At 41.9% G+C, this 22,146-nt stretch overlaps 1 protein-coding gene across 2 annotated transcripts in view; it reads left to right on the top strand.

The window, feature by feature from the left end:
- Window positions 1–9,457: 9,457 nt before the first annotated feature.
- FHIT (fragile histidine triad diadenosine triphosphatase) overlaps window positions 9,458–22,146 on the top strand; it is a 1,426,527-nt gene continuing 1,413,838 nt past the window's right edge. For both annotated transcript variants that reach the window (XM_047850991.1, XM_047850990.1), the window contains exon 1: window positions 9,458–9,579. The gene's annotated coding sequence lies outside the window, so the exon portion shown is untranslated. The remainder of the gene's footprint in view (window positions 9,580–22,146) is intronic.

The raw sequence follows: 22,146 nt of genomic DNA, 5'->3' as shown, positions 1-22,146 counted from the left end.
TAAAAGCACTCAAGGGGCATAAAATGTTTATTTGCTTATAGTACACTTTATTATATTGTCATTATATATGTATTTACATATTTTTAAAGATGTTATTTAAAGATATTAAAGAGAAAATAGTTTTTTTTAAGAGCTAGAATTGAGGGGTGCCTCAGTTGATTAAGCGTCTGACTTAAGCTCAGGTCATGATTTCGCGGTTCATGAATTTGAGCCCCTACATTGGGCTTTCTGCTGTCAGCATGGAGCCTCCCTTGGATCCTCTGTTCCCCTCTCTCCTCCTGCTCGTGCTTTCTCTCTCAAACACACACACACACACACACACACACACACGCACACACACATAAAAAAAAGAATTAGTATTGAATGCAGTGTTGTTACACATGGTGGGGTATAGACCAAGTTGCGTTCATAGTTAAAGCAGTGCAAGTGGTATCTGCTCTAGGAAATCTTTTCTGACACTTCCATTCTCTGTGCCTCCTTTTGTATGATTGATTTGTATTGATTTGTGATTTGTTGAAAGGTTGAGGTGATTTATGATAAATTACAAATATCATCATCGTGACCATACTTTGAATCAAGGAATCACAGAGTTGGATGGCATCTCAGATGTCATTTCGTCTAACCTCTCACTCACCAAAAGTGATGTTGCTGGGAGAGGGTCACAGGATGCCTACTAGGATGGCTTTCATTGTTAGAAAAGTTATCCATCACATTGTATAGGATATTTCTCTGAATGACAAGCACTTGTTGGTCTGAGTTTTAACTCTACAGAACGCATCCTACCCATTTTTCACAAAATAGACCTTCCCAGGTTTGAGCCAGCAGGCATATCCTGCCTTCTCTTTTCCAGGCTAAGCATCTCCAGATCCTCAAGTGACTGGAGTATACTTCATGCATAGTTTTGGTGCCAGGTAGAGCAGAGGCCAGTGTAGCTCTAGTTCTGAGAATCCCTAAGTTACAACTGAATAAGCCCTTTCATTTCGCTTTCCTATTCTGGGTAGTTTAAGAGTGTATCTGTCCACTGAACTTTATGAATTAGCCATGACTCTTTTGGCTGCAAGTAACAAAACCCTAATTCAAAGAAACTTAAATGAGAAAAGGCTCATTGAACTGGCAAATGTAAGGGGTGGCTTTAGGCAAAATTGGATTCTGTAATGCAATGACTGCTGGGACTTTTCCTCTTTTCATCTCTCAGCTCTGCTTGTCCCTGTTTGACCTAATTCCTAGGTGGGCAGGGTAGCCAGCAGCCCCACATAGCTATCATTATAGCTTGTTATCATAGACGAGGAGGGACCACCTCCTTCAGTCTCTCTCACAGAACACCTGAAAAGAATGGCTCAGCTTGGGGCATGTGCCCATCCCTGAACCAATCATGTGGCCGAGTGGCTTGGAGTGCTTCTGTCCAGCTTGTTTTCTGTGAACCACCCTCTGCACCCCCCATGCCGTGCCCATCACCTTACCTTTTGGTGGAAGGAACCAATGTGGTCAGCTCCATCAGAGCCACTCAGAATGAGAAGGATTACTGCGGGATGGGGTCAGGGTTGGTTACCCAAAGGAGGTGATGCTGGGGAGGAAAGCATGTGTCTACCGAGTTACTTAACAGGTTACTCAAAAAAGGCCATGGCTCAAACATTCAAAGATCCAAAATGCAGAAATGTTATGGCCGGATAAAAACAGATGCAGTGGTCAGATGGACCACTTTTTTATAGTATGCAGCTCATTTTCGACTCAAAGTTTCCTCCAAGGTGCCTTCCACTGTATCATGACTCAAACCATATTTTACTGTAATATTGAGAAGTTGCCTACCATGTGCTTAAGTTAATATTTCGAAAAAAAATCACTTTTCCTCAGGAGCATGTATACTGGGTTATAGTCATAATGGTTGCTTGCTTACATGTCCTAGTTATACTTCATTGTTTGGGGCAAGGTCATACATTCTGTTCCATTTCTAAATCTATTCCGATTTGAAAGATTCCCTGTTGTGAGACTCTTCTTTATGATATTTAAAAACTACATGGAGAGATGGAAGCTGAGCTAGATTAAAGTTGTACAAATCTGATTAACATCATCTGCTCTGTTTCAAAGGTCAGGTGCACTCAACGAATTTACTTTGAAATTATTTTGTTTATTTTGCGGGCATATACATCATGAGCTTTCTAAAGGTCAAAAGTAGAGTTTGTTCTTGGATTCTAAAGCAATCTGATTTCCATTTACAGTATGCTTTGGTGACCCTAAATGCAGAAGCCGGCCCAGTTAAGTCATACTTCCAGTGTGTGTTTGGTTTAATTTTCTCATGAAGAAAATCCCTGCTAGATTAAGGCAGTGCTGAAATATCATTTCCCCTAAATTGCTTTTATTTCCAACTAGGTTCATAAGAGAACACTACTCATAAATGACACCTGAACTGTGAATGTTGGTTTCATGCCCATTCTGTTTTCAAACACACGGGAGCATCTTCATCAGCTTGATTCTTAGCTGGAAACTAGAGGCAAGGTCAGAAAAGTTAGGACTCCTAGGTTTGATTAAAATTTACCTGGTAGGGGTCCTGAAGCTTTATTAATTGAAGTGTGTTACGTTTGTTTTTTGGACACGAGGCTCCAATAAATTAGAGTCTTATTTACTATTCAAAAAATCAAGGATCTAGTTATAAATGAAGTAGTTTTTCATTAATTATTTTAAACGATTATTTTTCCCTCACCATATGTACTTTACCAAGATAAAAAGAAAATCTCTCAGAGTATTTTGTATTCATGTTCATTAACATTCTGGTGGAATAATAAACCTCAAAACGATTCATGTATGAATCAGTGAGGCATGGCTAATTACAGTTTTCAGCCACATAGCCAATAACATCCACCACAGAACACGGCATCTGTTAAATACATCTCTCCGAATTTTTGTTGGGGGAGAGTGGTAGGAAATAGGGAGGTTGGCAAATTACAATTTTAGAATGTCTAAATATTTTAGGGGCTTGCACATTATAAATCTCTTTCAGGCAAGTATTTACCACAAGCATGACATCCTGTTATCAAAACAGACAAAAACCCCACAGATTCGTTTTAAAAACAAAATGAAACAAAACAGAAACAACTATAAGTCCAGAGAATGGACCGTGTTCCATAAGAAAACAGAAGAACCTTTTTGGAACATTAGGGAATGTGATTTACCATAAATTTAAAAAATATATTTTATACTGAATTTTAGAAATGAATTTTCCTATTCCTTAAAAAAGTCATCTCGATACTATGACTTTCTCCAATCCACAAAAGATATTTAAAAAACGAAAATCTGAAAAGCATACAGAGGACACCGAAAAAGTTGAATGTCATGGCTAAAGCATTCAAACTCAGAAGCAATTTTGTAATGCACACTCAAAATCTTTTCCATTACTTTTTTTGCTTAAAATATTTTTCCTTAATACAATCCATCTTGTTGAGCACCCAAAGACTACAAGAATAAAATCATTAGAGTCCACATTTGTTTTATTTTTTAATTTAAACTAGTGTTATTTCAATGCCATAACTAATACATGGCAAAAAAAAAATATTGGTCAGAAGTTCAGAACTGTATAAAGTCAAATAAAAGATACTCTTGCCACAGCCACGCCATCTCCTTTCCCCAACCATCGTTCACAACTATTTTGATGCTCCCAATTTCCTACCAGAGGTGCAGGTATAGGTCCACAATCTCTCATTTGCAATGTCAAAATCCAAAAATTTTGAAAACCAGAAGTCTGGCCTATTTATAGCATTTGATTATCCCATGTATGTTTTGTTGCACAAATGTCAACGTTTGATGACAGGGTCCTGTTCTAAGGCGGCTGTAGGAGTGGTAGACACTAGAGATATAATGTAGGCATATGTTACCTTTTCTTTTTTTTTTTGACGTTTATTCATTTTTTGAGAGAGAGAGACACACACAGAGTGTGAGCGGGGGAGGGGCAGAGAGAGAGAAAGACACAGAATCCGGAGCAGGCTCCAGGTTCTGAGCTGTCAGCACAGAGCCGGGCGCGGGGCTTGAACCCACGAACTGTGAGATCATGACCTGAGCTGAAGTCTGACCCGTAACTGACCGAGCCACCCAGGTGCCCCAACATCTTACCTTTTCTAAAAACGGTAAGATTAATTTCCAAAACACACCTGTCCCAAAAGTTTTGGATGAGTGATTATGGACCTTGGTAATTATATGTGTAACACAATCCTTTAATGATTACACAAATAGATCATACTATATACACCATCTGGCAAGTACAGTTATGGAATAGCCTATTATTTTCCCTTAAGGTTTACTATGGCCTACATGCTCTGACCTCTGATTACCTTTTACCTCCTCTTGTACGGCTCTTCCTCTCATGGACTCTTCTCCAGCCACGTGGACTGCCTTGCTATTCTTCCACCATGTCAAGCCTGTTCTTATCTTAAGGACGTTGCACATACTGTTCCTTCTCTCTGGAACATTCTTCCATAGACTTCCTCACTTCACTGAGGCCCCCACGCTTCACTGAGATCTTTGTTCAAATGATATCTCTTCAAAGGGCCTTCCTGACCATCCTAGCTAACAGAAGATCACCCATCATCTTCTAGCCCCCCACTCTGCATTTTTTCCTTAGCATTTCTCATCATCCTACCATATATTATAAATTTGTGTACTAATGTATGGTCTTCTCTACCGGAAGTTCCATGAAGGTAGGGATTTTTTATGACTTATTTACTGTTGCATCCCCTAATAACTAGAACAATGCCTGCCATTGGTAGGTGCTCAATAAATATTTGTTGAATGCATTTTTCTATTTGCCTTAAAGTTAAGTAATTCGTTTGATAGTTACAAGGCTCTCAGTTGCTCTTTGGCAAACTAAGAAGTGTGCTTGTGAAACCATCATGAACTGGCTCTTGGGACTCTTCCAGCTGCTTTCCCCACTGCCTTACTTCCACTCTGGATTGTGGACCAATGACTCTACCTTGTCCAAGCTCTGGCACTTTCCACATGCTGTTACCTCTGCCTAGAACTCCCCTTCTCCTCCTCTATAGGCAGAATTGACTCATTCTGGCATCGACTTCTAAAGCATCACATAGATTTATTCACTAGTTTATTTGCTTATGGTCTCTGTTCCAGTGCAATATCAGGGTCTGTGTCTGATTCACTGGTGAATCCCAGCCCATTGCACAGTGGCTGGCCCAGAGGAACCCTCCATACATGAAAAACTGAGCTGAAGCTGCATCCCACCCTGCACTAAGTCCTCTATGAAAGAAATATACTTTTTAATTTTTAGGAAATGCTTTTAAAAAGTGTTCCTCCCCCCCCCCCCCCAAGAATGATGGAATGTCTTTAAAGCTGCAGTGAAACTAGGCATAATGTGTTTAGAGGCATAATTTCTTGAAAGAGAGTGAGGAAAAATCAGGGCTTATCTTTGAGTCACCCTAGTGAGATCACAGCTTGGACACTGAGCTTAGTTTTATGCACCTTATGTTCTAGGTAACTGGAAGATGATTGCAAAAGATGGCAGTAAGAAGGATTAAGTGTGATTATTTATGAGGCATAGTTAAAAGGAGACAGCATGCATATGTTCACTAACTATAGGGAATAGACTGATCTCTAAATATCTGATGAACAAATCCACCCAAGGAATATATTTAACACAGAACAACAAAGGGATAAATAAGAGGAGAGGGTAAAAAAAAAGATAAGGAAAAAATTTACAGAATTTTCAGCACATCACAAGATGGTTCTTATTAACAACCAGATTTCTCCAATAACAGCCAAAAAGCTAAATGATTATGGGCTGAGAAATTTGTGAAGGAGACGTGAGCATCTGGGTACAGCTGAGTTTCCCAACCTTTGTATGATTTGTATTACAGAAACAATGCATCATTTTTTCCTAATACAATATTTTCTTATTAGAGATGATTTTTCCAAATATCCCCCAAGTTCTGGATTATGACCTATAACATACGGCTGAGATGAATTATGCAGAGAGTTGAACTCTTTGACCTCAAATGCCTTTCTACTTTTGAAATTCTATTTCCAATGTAAGGATTTTCTTGTGGGTCCTGTGTGCTTGAAGAGGATGCTGTTGCGAGGAGTGTTTGACTTAAGTGGAAGAGTATGTGACCACCAGGCTTTCCACATGTTAGGATGGTCTCAAGCTTTGTGATAATGGGAGGTTATTGTAGGGTCACTTTTGTCTCTTTACTTCATGGCTTGGCACAGTGTAATGATTGGTATAATGTTGGACCCTTCTAGCACTTTCCCTATTTACTTTGTATTTATTGAGTGTCTACTGTTGAGTAGGACATAAGGAAATTTCATGCATTCAGGGAGCTTACATTTTATTTGGAGGAGATCAATGATAAACAGACAAATAAATGGTGACTGTAACTTCAAGTAAAGCTATTTGCTGTGAAGAAGTGCTACAATGGACCATGCATAGAGGTCTTTCACAAAACTGTCTTCTTGGTCTAAAGACCACAGTCTGTGTACTTAGTGTTAATTTTGCAAAGATCCCGAGCCCTTTATATGTGTTTCTGCAATATCGCAAAATGAATAACATATTGTCTTCAGGAATATTTCTTTCAATTCCCTTTCCCCCTTTTCTCGATCTCCTTCCTTCCCTTTCACTAAACCCCAGTCCCACTGAAGCCTCAAAGCCCCAGAGTTCCCAGTGCGACAGGCTTTTGTTGCTCTAGATTTTTTTGTGTGTGTGTTAGTGAGAATTTAGAAAGTACTGTCTATATTAATTGTTCACATGATGAAATATACAAGGTGATAGATTGCTTTTTGTTTTGTTTTTGGTATGTAAGTTTTGAATTATTCTTATTCTGCTAGTGTCAGCAATATGAGCTTATGGTGACACAAAGCCACCTGTAGCAGATCCTCTTGGTGCCCTGCCAGTACCCCCTATTCCCTTGCCATTTCAGGATACACCAGCCTGACTTCAATGGCAGCACCTGGCTGCCTGGCTTTCTCTGGACATTGAGGCAACTCTGCCCTCTCATATAGCATACCCGAAGAACCAGGGACTTAACTGCCTCTGAAAACAGACTCTAATTACTGACTGATGGGAGTTAGTATTTAAACAACATAGTTCTTTTGTCCTCTGGTGGGATAGCTCAGTCTATGGCATGTGTTTCACATTGTTTCGTATAGTTCCTCAGGAGAATTAAGCTCAATCACCCTTTGTAGTAACATGCTTTTTTGTCTGTCTTCCCTTCCCTATTTCACTTTTCTATTCTACTGGTGTTTCCTGCAATTACCGACTTGCACTTGAATACCTGTCTCAGGATATACTTCTGGGAGAACTCAAGCTAAGATACCATCTCCTGGCGATTGTTAATCAAGTTGCAGATCAGACAGTCATCTCCACTGATTGTCTTGGCACTTTGATGTTCTGGGTCCACGGCAAGTGCCATGTGTTAATGCTCTTTATGTATGTATATATTGCTGAAGGTCATGGCTGACCTTGAGGCCAGCAAACAGCATAGCTCACAGTTGAAATAGTACGTATATGTTCATACTAGGCTGCCCAACAATGGTTTCATAATCATTAGATACTACTGTTTAAATTCTGAGTATATTCATGACATTTGCCTTTTGATTGCTAAGTAGAAGATGCAGTGATAATAGGTTGATACTTTCTCAGAAGAGTCTAGCTGTTGAGCTTTCCGTTTTCACATGGTTCAATGATTCCTTCCACATTTAGTCTGGCTGCCGACACATGTGTTGAAATCTCTCATGCCAGTCAGCCTGAGAAAGGTTGGTATTGCTGAGCTGAGTCTGTGCTCATAACAGCTAGAAAGAACTGTTGTATCACAGCAAACAACCCCAAATTGACAGAAGATTAGGCTAGGAAGCCTGAACAGGGGTTATAATTTCTACGTACAAAATTAGTCTCTATACATATTGATCACATTTCTGGTTCATCTGTGATTGTCTTCAATTTCATCTAGTTATTCACAATTCTCTAATATTCTATGTGGCCATGGTGTTTGTGTGATGACCTGTAAATTGACCATAATCCACAGTGACATTCTCTGAGAGCCAAGCTTCCTAGGACATCAGTATTTCACACCAGGACATTTTGTAGGACACCTCGGTACTCTCCATGGGGTTCAAACATCAGAAAGGATGAGAGATCTAAGACTTGGTGTAATCACCTGCATGTAATGAAGCAGGCCAAAGAAACAAGTGAGGAAAAAAAAAAAAAAAAAGGAAATGGTGTCAGGCAAAGTAGGGATATATCTGGGTGTTTGTCCAAGTGTAATTGCTCTTTGTTTTTCCTTAAATGTAAAAGGTGACTGGCAAACATATGTTCTTCCTTGGCACTAGAAATGGGAGGAAAGAGAAGGGAAGTAGGCAGTCCTGAATAAGGGAGGTTGCTATAAGGAGCATAGTGTGTAATATCGAGTCTGAAGGACAAGATTCTAGTCCCTGTACATGAGCTGCACGACCTTATGCAATTATTTAGCTGTTCTGCAATTTGCAATTGCATTTATTGCAAAATTCATTTTACTTTTCATACTCCTCTAGACCAAGAACATCTTGAAGTTAGGAATTGCATCTGTCTCAGTGATTTCTCCAACATCCTAGACTATATTGAGAGAATGATTTTGAATTAGAAAAGGGAGCAAGCACAAGGGTCCCATGGTGGTTCAAGATGGATTTAATAAATCTGCACCAAAGAAAGGGAGAATAGAAAATAAAGACTACTCTAGATTTCATTCAATTATTCAAAGTATATTTACTGAGTACCTACTACTATATATACTTCTAGGTGCCAAAAATATTGCCGTGAGCAGAACAAAAATCGTCATCTGCTTAGATCTTCCACTATAGGGGACAAGACGATAAAAAAGATAAATGAATTACACACAGCACTGGGAAGGAAAAGTGTTAAAAAGAAAAACAGCACAAAAATGGTAGAAAGGAAGAGACAAGGGAGTTTGCGGTACAATTTTGGTTAGGATTTCAGGGAAGGCGGAGTGTAGTCTTAAGATGGAGCAAGTGAAGGTCTGAGAGCCGGTGTGGCGAGGGAAACATGAGGAAAAGAAGGCTTAAGTAAGTAATCAAGAACGATCCAGAGTGACTAGAGGAAGTGAAAGTAAATCCAGCCGGGGGGGGGGGGGTAGTTAAAAGGAAGAAAGGAAGTAGGAGGGAAAAAAAGCAGAATAACCTGAAGAGTCTTATTTGTCACTTGGAGAAAAAGGAGGCTTGTGCAGTTTATGACAAAGATCCCTTTCCAGAGCGATTCTCACCTCAGTTGCTGTCTTGAAAACAACAATGTTTGCTACCCCTGAATCAGAGTTAGTGACATTATGGCTTCTGATTGGCCCAGTTCAGGATCATACTTTACGCCTATTGGCCCTTGCGTCTGTCCAGACTAGCGGCCATCTTAGGTCCCGCCCCCGCCGCGGTGCCCTCTGGGAATTGTAGTCCCCTCTCCGCTCCATCTAGTCCGGAGACTTTTTGCCCTCCGGTTACCGGGTCCCTCAGGTGGCCACCCCAGTGGGCACACGCCCAGGCGCTGCTTCTGCCCCGCGCTCCCTCCCTCTGCCTTTCACTTCCCAGCTGCCAAGATCTTGGAAGGTAGGGGCAGGGGGCAAGCCCCAGTCGAAGAGTGTTTCTGGGGTGCGGGTCTGGGTTTCCACTGGTGTCTGGTCCTTACTCCCGCAGTCCAGTGGGACGGGGTCTGGCTCGCACAGCTCCTTGAGGCAGGGGAAGTTGCCTGTCCGGAGGACGCTCCTACCCCTTGAACCTTTTCAGGCCCCATTCTGAGCACCAGCCCTAACCCTAACCCGCCCCTCATTCGCTGCACAAAGGGGTAAACTAAGGCATGGGCCACACCAGCGGCTCCAGGGATACCCTGGCACCCAGACCTGGTGGTGTAATTGGCACTAGCCGCTTTTTGAGGGTTTTCCAAGGTCATAGGCAAGTAGCAGAAATCGCTGCCCCAACAAAACTGTGTTAATCACCCGGCTTTGGGATCCGCAAAGGGAGGGGGCTGAACACGTGCCCAAGAAAGGAGCTAAGTAGGTAGAGGGAAGGTAGTGTTTTGGGAGGGAATCTTACATTTGACATTTTAAAAACACAAAGCACTGGCTTTATGGTGGGGGAACTCATGAGGACTCGTTTGGACTATTTTATGGATTAATGTAGTTTTTTATACAAAAATACGCGGGGATTTAAAACGTGGCGGGGGGGGGGAGGGGAGGCTGGTTAGTGGAACTGGAGTTGGAGGCGACTCTCTAGGATCAGATTCTTCTGTTATATGACTTTGGATCAGCCACTCACAGTGCTTTATTTGGGAAAAAAGAGCTTAAAGATCTTTACCGAAGTGGCCCAAGGATGCTGGCTGGAGCCGAAAGCTAAGAGAGGTCTTGCTTGTGGAAGTCTGCCACTTGCAGATTTACTGCTTTATTATTTCGGATCCCTCAAGAAATGTGCCGGGGACCAGTAGAAAAATGAGCTCAGTGGTTGTTGTAGAAAGGCCCTGACCTATGCTGGGCCTGGGACTACCGAAAGCGACTCCTATTCGCACCTGTTAAGCCGGGTGTGCCTGAACTCTCCCTCTCAGGCTCCATGTTACTGCCGGCGGCCTGAGTAGCGCAGGCGTCTGGGAGTTGGAGTCCTGCCCCCTGTTTCCCGGCGGGTTGGTACTCTATCTCCCAGCGTGCCATGTGGTGCGGCGAGGTGTCTCCTGGGAGTTGAAGTCTCACTTCCAGCCGTTCTGTGTATTGGGACTTTGACTCGGAACTACAACATCCAGGTGGCACTGCGTTCTTGGCTGGCAGCCTGTGTGTCCACCTGCTTGGAGCTGGGACTAGAGAGAATTGTTTAGGAAAGCAGTTGTTGGGTACTGGAGAGATATACCTAGTAAAGATGTCTTTTGTAGGTGTCGTCGTCATTGATTGTATATGCTGTTACAAGTATTAGGGGAGTATTGTATGTGCTTTTCCAAGTGTTAGGGAATATGCATGCTTTCAAACACAGCTAACACTGGATAATTTAGAGTGTTCCTATTACTTCTTTTTGTAACACCGTACCTGCCATCTGTAGATGAGGAAAAATCTTGAGAAGATGATTTGTCCACATGACACACCTAGTAATAAAATGTAATGTATGTTTATTTATATTTATTACCTTTAGTTATTATAGTTTAATTCTCTCAAATGCTGTACGAGATAACCATTTTATATGCATTTCACATATAAGAAAACTAAAAGTTTTAGTAAAGCAATTAAAGTTAAACAAATTGTCCAAATTAACTCAGCTAGTGAATAGAAGTACTGGGATTGTGACCCAGTCTCCTTGATAGGCTCTGCTTAGAAAAAGGCCGCACCTGAGATGCTGGGGGTGGGGGTGGTGGTGCTAGGTGGCTTAGTTGGGTAAGTGTCTGACTTCGCCTCAGGTCATGGTCTCTTGTTTGTGAGTCTGACTTCCAGGTAGGGTTCTGTGCTCACAGCTCAGAGCCTGGAGCCCACTTTGGATTCTGTGTCTCCCTCCTTCTCTGCCCCTCCCCCACTCATGCTCTGTCTCTCAAAAATAAATAAACATTAAAAATAATTAAAAAAGAAAAGAAAAAGACCCCGCCTAACAAAGTGAGCAAACCCAAAGTTTCTGAGTACAGAATTTGGAATTTTTCCATTATACCATGTTTCCTCTGTAGTCAGAGACTAAATGTTAGGGCTGCAAAAACCTTTGAGATCATTTAAATTTAAGGCAAAGATCTTGGAACAGTTCCTGGCATATAGTAAAAGTTCCACAAATGTTAGCTATATTTAGCTTTATAATACCTTTCTTTTAGAGATGAGGAAACTGGACCAGGTGGTAAAGCAGTTTACCCAAGGTCATAGGGTTGGCTTGTATCAGAGATGAGACTAGACCCAAGCGATTCATTTCCTAGTCCGGGGTTATTTTCATTCTACCATCAGTCAGCTAGGAGGAGCACTAGACGTGAAGCTGTTTAGATAAGGTTTCCCTCCTAATTTGTTTTTTGTAGGCCATAGGCCAGGACCCATTGTTGTAAAGGCCCTTTTCTTATTGGTAAGGTTGTACTATTTCATTAATTAAGCAAATATTTTTTGAGCATCTTCATATGCCCATCCTCTTTAGGTGCAGGGGCCACATGGATTAAAGGAGCTAATGAGTGAGGGCTGGAAGGACCTTAAAAACCATCTAATTTAACTCCTTTATTTTATAAATAAGGAAAGTGATCTATGGTCTTCATCTCATGCCCTCATGTCAAAAGCCTCTTGTTTCTGCCAGGAGACAGGATTCTGGAGGCCTCATAGTGCTGTATATGACTTTTCAGGTTCATGATTTCTTTTATTTGGTGTTCTCATCCTGTTCCTATTCCTGGAAGCGTTTGGTGGAATGCTTTAGGAAATATTTCTGCGCTCCTCTCTTTATTTGTATATACATGCAGCTTCAATATGCTCCCTTTCTATTTTGGGAATGTCTTGTTTTGGTTCCCCATGCTTTTTTCCCTTTTTTTCTTTCAGACCCTTGAGAACAAAATCTGACACTGTGCATTCACACAAGTTACATTCTAACCCACTAGCTAACTTAGGGTATCAGAAATATACACACGTGTTGTTTGAATTATATAAAACTTTAGTTTTAGAAGGCACATTGGCCCTTTCAGTTCGTAGATAATAAAGCAGGTAACTTACCTCTTGTGTGTGTGAAAGATGCTTTCTACATAATTAGTTATTAAACTAATGTTTTTATAAATTATCGGCTAAACATTCATAAACAGTCATCATGAGAGATGTTCTCCCCAACCCCTCCTGCCCCCTCCCTACCGCCCGCCCAGCGCTCTCCCAGCTAACAGTCTGCTTGTTCAGCTTTCAGCACATGCCTGACCACTAGTAGACACTGAAAAAATGTTTGTGAAATTGCATTCATAAGCATCCCTAAGCTCTGTTCCCACATCTTTTTCTTGAATCTCTTTTAAGATAGAAATGCTTTGAAATATAAGATGTAGCAGGTTGCTTTCCTTTCGGTGTCTACATTGCGATGAAAAAAATCTCAGCCTTTGAGGTCATCTTCCAAGGGGCTGTTTCTTTGGGAATGTCCATGTCTGTGATTTCTCAGACGAGAAAGTGATCCAAATAGCAAAACATAGCAAAGAAGCCATAGAGAGTGGTAGTCTGGAGGCCTATGATTTAAATCCCAGCCTTCCCTCTTAGGGCACTTAGCCCTTGCTTTCTTCTGTAAAATAGGAATAATCAGCATTTGTACCTCATAACGTGATGATAAAGATTAAATAAGGTGATGTTTTTAAGGCTTGGAGCATGTTGTCAGGCACTCAGTAGCTAGTGTTCAGTAGATGGCTAGTAGCTCTTATTTTTGTAATAAAAGTAAACAACATATGAAAATATATCACATTTAGTCATGATTTAAACTTGAGGCAGGTGTCTGTTTTATAAAAGAATTTGCCATTTGATTTCTTAGAACAGCCAGGTTGACCATCACATGTCAAGTGTGCCCGCAAATTTGATAATTGATCTTGCCAGCACAGTGATACTCTTTGTGTGGGGAGAGAGATAGATAGTCAAGCTTTCGGCTTTACATTGCCTGCTGAGAGGTCCCTGATCTGTGGTTCCATCTATATATTAAATATCAGATTGAAAAGCGGCCTGCCCTTGTCAGTGAGGGCTTCTTTCTATTTCTGGAAAGGACTAGGCCTATTCCAGGTGTCTCAGGGTTAAAGTGAAACAGTCATCACCCTGCTGGTGACTAACCCCGGGGCAATGGGCACGTGGACATGGCAGGTGTCTCTCTAAAGCTGACACCTGCAATAGCCATGAGGCTCTTGGTTACTGATAAGGAGTGAGTGAGAGAAAAGGGGTGCTGCAGGGGACAGAGAAGGAGAAATGGGGAAGAGCAAAGAGCAGATGGGCAGAGGGAACAGCAGAAGCCCTTAGTAGCATCTATTTATTCTGCACATTTATCCTGCACCTAGCTCTGTGCCAGGCACCTCACTGGTAGGCCCTGGAGACACAGCTGTGAATGTGGCTGGCATGGAGTTGGTTGTGGTGGTGGGTGGTGGTTAACTTTAGGCAGGGAAGAGCTTAGAGGAAGAAGGAAGGCAGGAAAGAGGAAGTAGGAAAGGAAGAGTGGGTATTGGGATTTGATGAGTGGAAAGGTATAAAAATCACTGGTTGTGGGACGTGGGGAGGTAGGGCTGTGCTGGCAGCCACCAGCGATATTATTCAGAGTCCAGTTACCTGTATTGTAAAAGAATTTTGGACTTTATTCCAAGGGCATTTGGGAAACCATTTTATAGTCTTAAGTGGGGAAATGAAGTGATAGGATTTGTTTTTTAAGAGTGTGGATGCAGTATAGATGATGATGAGCTTGTGAGAGAGAATTGTCCAGGTAGACCTGTGTTTTGTTTGTTTGTTTGTTTTAACTTTAATGACCATAGGAATCTCCTGCTGATCATAAGCTGCTGGTTCTGATTCAGTATATGTGAAATAGGCCAGAGATTCAGGCTGATGCCATTGGTCCATGGACTGTACTATGAGGAGCAAGTATTGAGGAAACTTTTGCGCGATCTAGATGGGAGATTGTGGTGGTTACAAGAATGGACTCTAGAGGGGCGCCCGGGTGGCTCATTTGGTCCGACTTTGGCTCAGGTCAGGCTCCCACGGTTCGTGAGTTTGAGCCCCGCTTTGGGCTCTGTGCTGATGGCTCAGATGCTCAGAGCCTGGAGCCTGCTTCAGATTCTCTGTCTCTGCCTCTGTCTCTCTCTGCCCCTCCCCTGCTTGTGCTCGGTCTCTCTCTTTTAAAAATAAATGAACATTAAAAAAAATTAAAAAAAAAAAAGAGAGAATGGACGCTAGAGGGTCAAAGACCTGGATTACAGTCTTGGTTTGACACCTTACTTTTAGTGTGACTTGGGGAAAATGTCCTAGTCTTGCTGAGTCTCAGTTTCCTTATTATCTGTGAAATGGAGGTGATGATTCATTCCTGTTTCAGATTTCAAATTGTTGAAATTTTCCGGAAGGTAACCCATAGAGAGTGCTTAGCACAGTAACCGGCAGTCAAGAAATGGTAGCTGTGAATTTGCTCTTACTGTTGTTAATTGATAAGACAACCTCATGCACCCTGCTCCATGTTACCTTGTTTACCATATTTTGAGTACTAGATGGAATAGATCACTCTTCATTGTACAGTTTTTGTCTCCGTCTCGCATGTGATGTGCCAAACTTCTTCAGTCCTTTGGTAAAAGCTGGAGCATTATGGGCAACTAGATATATTTCTCCCATGCAATTGAGACTCTAAATTTGATGAAGAAAAAATCTGGGATCCTTAAAGTATCATCTTATATCTGATTAAGAAGGGAATTTGAGGCACCTTGCTTCCTCATGTAAATTTACTTAGCCCAATTATGGTGCTTCCTTCTTTACATAATTTTAACCTGTTTGGATTGATTTTCAACCAGTGGTTCTCAGCCCTTGCTGCAAGTTCAAGTCACCTGGGGCTGGTCCCATCCAGAAAAATTAAATCAGAGTGTGGGAGGGGAGGCAGGCAGCATTACTTTCTTTTTTAAGTTTCCCAGGTGAGTCTGAAGTGCATTTAGGAGTGACAACCACTGATTCTAACAACAGAACTTCATGAAATGAATCAGGTACAGTCTAACAGGTGAAAGTCCTGTGTGGGGAGGGAAATATCTAGAATGTAGCATTTTGAAGGCTTTGGGCATGAAAGCCTTGTCACAAAGCTCTCCTGGAATTTGATGAACTACAACCATATAGGTTGTGTTCCGGGTTATCTTTGGGGTCAAATCCAAGGCACCCTCCCCACCCCCTGTCCCATTTTGTATCTCTAGTTGTGCTCGCCTGACTTAGGATTCTCAATTTTGTTTCTGGCTGTGTTTCTCTTCCTGCTTCTTTGTTTTATGCCTCATAGCTGGAAAAAAAATAGTGACCCATTACAATTACGTTCAAAAGAAACTGAGTTACATGCTTTCCTGAGCTGTGGCTTCATTATTGTAAAGGTTTCAACTATTGTTCAGATACACACTACCACCGGTTTTAACCAGTAACATTCTTTAAATTTTTATTTTAAATACTTTCTTTCTTTTTTTGTTTTTAATTGAGTAGGCCCCACACCACCATGGGAATGAACCAGTAGCATCTGACCATTCTAATTCAGTAGCCTGAACCGGAGGCTTCCAGAGAGGATGCCTATTATAAAGATTTGTTTCCTTTTTAATTTTTTTAGAGTTACCCTCACCCTCCTTTTCAGGGCAGAATAATTAAGCTAATTTGATTAAATACCTTCCATTTGATGGATTATCCGTAGTATTTGGGGACCTTTTCCTTTTAAAAGTTTTTTTTTCTTATAGAAAATGTGTATATGTAGGTTTGTTTCTATCTGAATATTTATATTTAAAACCTTGTATCCAGTGTCCAGGAGCATTCTTGGCCTGAATTTCGGTTACCCTGCACCACCATTTCGTTTTTCAGCATTTCCTGAGCGTTTTTTACTCACCAGGAGGTCATTTCGCAATTGTGGTAGTTTTATTTTTCTACTATGTTGACTTAATAGAGGGGAAAAAGAGAGTGGGAAGAAGTGTTCTTGTTGGAGGGTTTAAAATCCATTTAAAAATTACATATTTGGGGGATATTTTTTACATATGCCAAGATTTTCTTTTAATGATAAATAAGTGGGAATAGAAGGGGAAAATGAGAAACTGGCTAAGAGGTTTGCAAAAGGCACACCTTGACAGTATTCTGGAACTGAAAGGCTCTTTCTGAATCTATTTATGTGTTTATTAGTCTTCCTTGTTATGGATTTACCTCTTTTTATTAAGAATCAGATTTCCATTAAAATTCAGTGTATTTTGCAGTTTCTCAGACTCACAGCTATTGGAGCTAAAACCCATCACAGATAATGTGGAAGTATCAGTACTCCCTCATGAGGTTTAGTGCTTGCATATTTTAGTTGAGCACGGTTTGGAGGAGAGTATGGTCTGTAGTCGTTTAATCACTGAAGCATGTGGTGGATGGTAAGAACAAAATTTTCATTTTCTGCAAGGCTTAAGGTCTTTTTCCCATGTCTTCATTTTTGGGAAAAAACACCCTAGAACTCATTGCTGTCTTAAGTGTCCACATTACCAGCAGGACAGTACCTGCTCGGTTGTGCCCAGAGACGTTCTAAGGATGCCTCGAAGCAGGTGTGTGCTGGGAGGACAGGAAGAGGAGGGGGCTGGAACCTGCTGGGGTCAGGTTGTTTGTCTCAGCCCAGGAGCACAGGCAATTCCTGTTCAGATTCTCCCAGGAATGAGGCTGGTGGATAGAGAGGTAGTGGTCCCAAGGAGGGCAGGAAAAAGCAACCCAGACGGAGAAATAAAGGCAGAGGGTATGGAAGGGGTGTAACAACAACAAAGATGGTCAGGTGGAGGGGGGGATGGAAAGTTTTTTTGTTTTTACAAATATCTATGTGAATGGTGCCCTCCTGAGCTGTGCTGTGCCCTGCTTGCCTGGTTATCACACGGAGGGGACCTGATGAATGGAGGTGCTGGCACCTTCAGAAGAGGGGAAGTGATACTGGGGTACAAAAACAGCAGGTGGCCACTGCCATTTGAAATCTCAGTTGCTGGGATCTGCTGGCTGAGTGGGTACGAGCAAGGCCAGAAGCTTCTGCAGCCAGTGACCACAGATGAAGATTGCAGCTGAGGCCCTCTCTTGGCCCCTCCAAGCAGGACAGAAAGCTTCTTCTAAGCCCCGGCTTCCTCTAGGCTCTTGAACTTCTGAGAGGCAACAGGCCAGCTCTTCCCTGGCCTGGAGGAGTTAGCTGTGTTGGGCTTCCCAGTGCAGATGAAACAGCTGGGTGCAGCTCTCGTGGGTTGGGGACTGGCTGGAATGATATGGAAAGGTCCTGGTGGGGCCAGAAGCTCCTGCATGTCTCACAAGCTCCCAGGTGGTACAGATGCTGCTGGTCCATGGGCCACACTTAGAAAGCAAGGTTCTAGTTCTTTATGGCTCCTCCCATGCTACCATTCTGTTGTGATGCGATGAAGAGCGTTAGGAGTTCGCAAATACATAGGGCAGTCTCTTACAGGCCGAGGGTGATCTTGGGCAAGTTGTGTTGCCTTGCACAATTTTATTTTCTTCTATAAAATGGACATAGTGAGTGTGTATCTCATAGGAAGGTATGAATAAAATGGGATAATCTATATAAAATATTAGCATGAGTGCCTCTCTTATAATAATTTCTTAGTAAATGTTAGCTTTTATTTTTATTATTGTTATTATATTTTACATTTTTATTATTTTTGAGCTCAGAGACTCAGATCTGTAAACCCAAGGCATGCGGCTTTACCGGGTATGAGATGTGGACACATGGACAGGTCTTGATTCGGTCTGTTTCGTTGTCTTTAAAATGGAACTTGTAACAGTCACTGACTCTGGATGTTGTGAGGGTTGAGTAAGATTGTATGTATAAAACTCTTGGCATGTGTTAACTACTCTTATGCTTATGAATACTAATCACTGGATTTGGGGGGTCTACACAGCAGCTTCTGGTACCCTGGGTTGGCCAGGTTGCTGTGAGTCACTCTTGGTGTGGTAGGAGCTGCCTACACTAGGGACAGGTAAGTGGAGAGTGGGACCAGGATCTGGAAGTAGGTGATGTCTGGAAGTTAAGGTAAGCAGGCAGGTGGAATGTGGGATGACAGCCTGGTGACAGGTCCGGTAGCAAATCCGACTCAGTGCTGAAGTTTGCTCTGACCATGGACCTCACTGGGCTCTGCCTTGACAGTCTCTGACTTGCCTGGTACCCCAGTGTCTGTACCTAATCTCCAACTGTATTCTTGCCAGTTCCTGGTTGTGAGTCATTTCCTTGCTCATCATTAATTAATTCACTCCACATTCACTGAGGCCTTTTTCTTCGGTCTCTGTAGGTTAGTTCCTGTGTTTTAGCTTCCTTGACTTATACTTTTTTTTATAGCTTTTATTTAACCTCCATTTTTGACTGGTGCCCTCTTTCCTCTGAAGGAAAGGAAGCTCTATGAAGGCAGGAGTAGTGGCTATTTTGCTAATGCTGCCTCCCATCACCTGGTCCCTATCTTAGAACTCGATGTTGAACTTTGCACTGTGCCTCTTACTTCTGGGCTCTGCTCCATTACTTCTCTGGTTAGCTGAGTCTTGGTTGCACGGAGGGTATAGGTAAGTGAAATCTGTTGAAGTCCTGGACCTCAGCCCCCTTACTGCTTCTTGAATCGTACAGCCTCCCCTTTCCTCCCTTTCCTGGAGAGAGTGCCTTGTTTATTGTGTTAATATTGTGTATTTTCCCTCTTCAGAAGTTTGCTCCCTGAAGGCATGGACCTTTTGTAGTACTGTTTCTTGCTCTTTCTCCATGCATAAAGCAGCACAAGGCCTGTGGTGGACAGGATGAGTTATGTCTCATCCTTACCATCAAGATCTGAAAGTCTGGGTTACCTTGAAGGCTGCTGCTCCATGCAGGTGATAGGAATTTTCAAATGCTGGGAGTCAAGAAGGGGCTCGTAGGAAGGGAGTAGAGACAAAAACCTATTCTCTGGCTCTGAGGACCAACTCCTGTCTTTGCTTCTCATTAGCCGTGTCATCTTGAACAAAGGACTCAACCTTTCTGCATCTCGCTTTTCTGTAAAACAACGATAATACCAGTTAGCTCTTAGTTGTTGTGAGAATCAAGTGAGATGGTTGCTGTGAAGCATGCCCTTGCATAGTGCCTGATATGTGGCCACCATTCAATAAATATTACCTTGATTGATGTCATTAAACCTGGGATGTTGCTCTGTCTACTCCTGCTGGTTGGTAGTTGCACATGGGTCCCAATTTTCACTTTGAAAATCAGGGCTACATCCTTCCCATAGTACTGTGTTATTAGTGGGCTGTCATATTCCCTTTGGTCATCAAGTAAGCATAGACGCCATTGGTTCTGGCCATATAGAGTTTGCTGCAAATGTTGGTGAACAACAACCCAGGATTCAACACAAAAAATAAATGCTGGTTGATGTTAAAGACAGAGGAATAGAGATCAGAAGACAAACACATCCACCGTACTGTAATATTTAAATGCCTTTTCATAAACACTTAAGATTCTCATTAGTCCAACATCAGAAAAATGATAAATATTAATATTTGTCATCAAAGGGAAGCTTAGAAATCAAAGTTTAGTAAACAACTGTTGTATTTCAAGGATTACATAATACTGAAGGAATTTTAATTCAACACGTCCAAAATTCTGTTTTTAAAAATTTCTCTTATTTGTTTTTTATCCATTGCAAAAACTAGGAAAGGCATGCATTTAGTTGGAAAAGATTCAGGGGACTTGCTCATTTTGATCACGTTTTCAGAGACTTAGGTTATGTTCGTGTCTGGTGTCTACAACAAAGACCCACATGTGCTAGAGCCACTCTCCCTCTCCAGATCTCCAGTTCTGCTTCAGGAGAATCATAGTGGAAATTGGCTCCGATTAGATCAGGAAAGGGCACTGCGAGCTCCCTGTCTTGGCTGTGGATTCCTTTCCCAAGCTTTTCTGCTTTTGCCAGTTCTGAATGTGCCAGAAGTATGTGCAATAGTCCCCAGAGTCAGCAGGGAGCAGGGGGAGAGGCAACAGGCCGACATCATCACTATGAGGCAGTCAGGCTTTCCTTTCCTGTTTTCACAGAGTCGGGCATGGCTGACTCCGTGTGACAGGGTCTCATCATGTCACCACAAGGATGTGGTGCAGGGAGTCAGGGGACCTAGGTTTTAGTTGTGGCTCTCACTGCCTTCTGCAAGTCTTATCCTCTCTCTGGGCCTCCCTTTCCACATCTGTAAAGTGAGGGGGCTTGGATCTGGTAATTCTGAAGTCCTGTGCCTCTCCAATGTCCTATAACCTTAGGGGAGACCTTTAGGAATCTGCTAAGCCCTTCCTTGTTCTGTCTGCAGAGGGGCACTTGCTTGGAGTGGCTGGTTTTGGGGCCACACGAACTTATATCTTGCCTTAGCTAATTTACTTTAGTTCTTAGTTTCTTATCCATTATTGGAAATAGTACAAGGTTGTCCTAAGCATAAGAGATGATGTTTGGAAATCCAGTGCTGTGTTGTTATTATTGTTATGTTATTATTGTTATATATTATATTTATATCTGGACTCAGGACTTTTGTGTCTCTTTGTGACTCAGTTTCCTAATCTAAAAAATGGGAATAATAGGGGTGCCTGAGTGGCTCAGTCAGTTAAACGTTGGACTCTTGATTTTGTCTCAGGTTATGATCTCACGGTTCATGAGATCAAGCCCCGCTTCGGGCTCTGTGCTGACAGGGCGGAGCCTGCTCTGGATTCCTTCTCTCCTCTCTGTCTGCCCCTTCCTTGCTCATGCACATGTGCTCTTTCAATATAAATAAATAAACATAGAAAAAATGGGAATAATCAGAACGTACCTTATTGGTTAATTGTGAGAATAAGATAATGCATGAAAATATGTGGGATACTTCCTGGTATATAGTAAGTACCAAATACATGTGAGTGATGGTTTTAGCTATCATTTGTATTATTAGTCACAATACCAAGAATGAAGGAGTGCTTTTTGTAAAGAGTAAGATAGGAAAAGGCAGGGGCGCCTGGGTGGCTCAGTCGGTTGAGCGCCCAACTCTTGATTTCAGCTCAGGTCATGATCCCAGGATCATGGGATCAAGCCTCGTGCTGGACTCCGTGCTGAGTGTGGGGTTTGCTTGGGATTCTCTCTCTCTCCCTCTGCCCCTGCTTACTTGCTCGCTTGCTCTCTCTCTCTAAAAAAAAAAAAAAAAAAAAAAAAAAAGATAGGACAAAGCAAATGGGAGTAGTTACCTTTTCTAATACACATGCTGAAGCAGATTTTTAGCGGTCTAAAAGATCCACCATTTTCTCTGAGCATCTCATTTAACATAGGGGACATTAAATAAATGATGTCAAGTCTGTACTTAAAAGTCAAATATCTATGTCCAACATGAATTCTTAAAATAGGATGCTGGAGCCTCTTCAGAATCTAATGTTCCATACATACAAAGGTAATGAAAACACTACTGGAAAAGATATCTGCACCTCCACGTTCATAGCAACATTACTTACAGTAGCCAAGCTAGAGAAACAAGTGTCCGTTGATTGATAAACAGAGAAAGAAGTTAGGGTACG

The sequence above is a fragment of the Prionailurus viverrinus genome, chromosome A2 (assembly GCF_022837055.1).
Source record: "Prionailurus viverrinus isolate Anna chromosome A2, UM_Priviv_1.0, whole genome shotgun sequence".
Taxonomy (NCBI): domain Eukaryota; kingdom Metazoa; phylum Chordata; class Mammalia; order Carnivora; family Felidae; genus Prionailurus; species Prionailurus viverrinus.
Note: the sequence above shows the minus strand (reverse complement) of the source record. Positions and strands in the feature narration are given on the sequence as shown.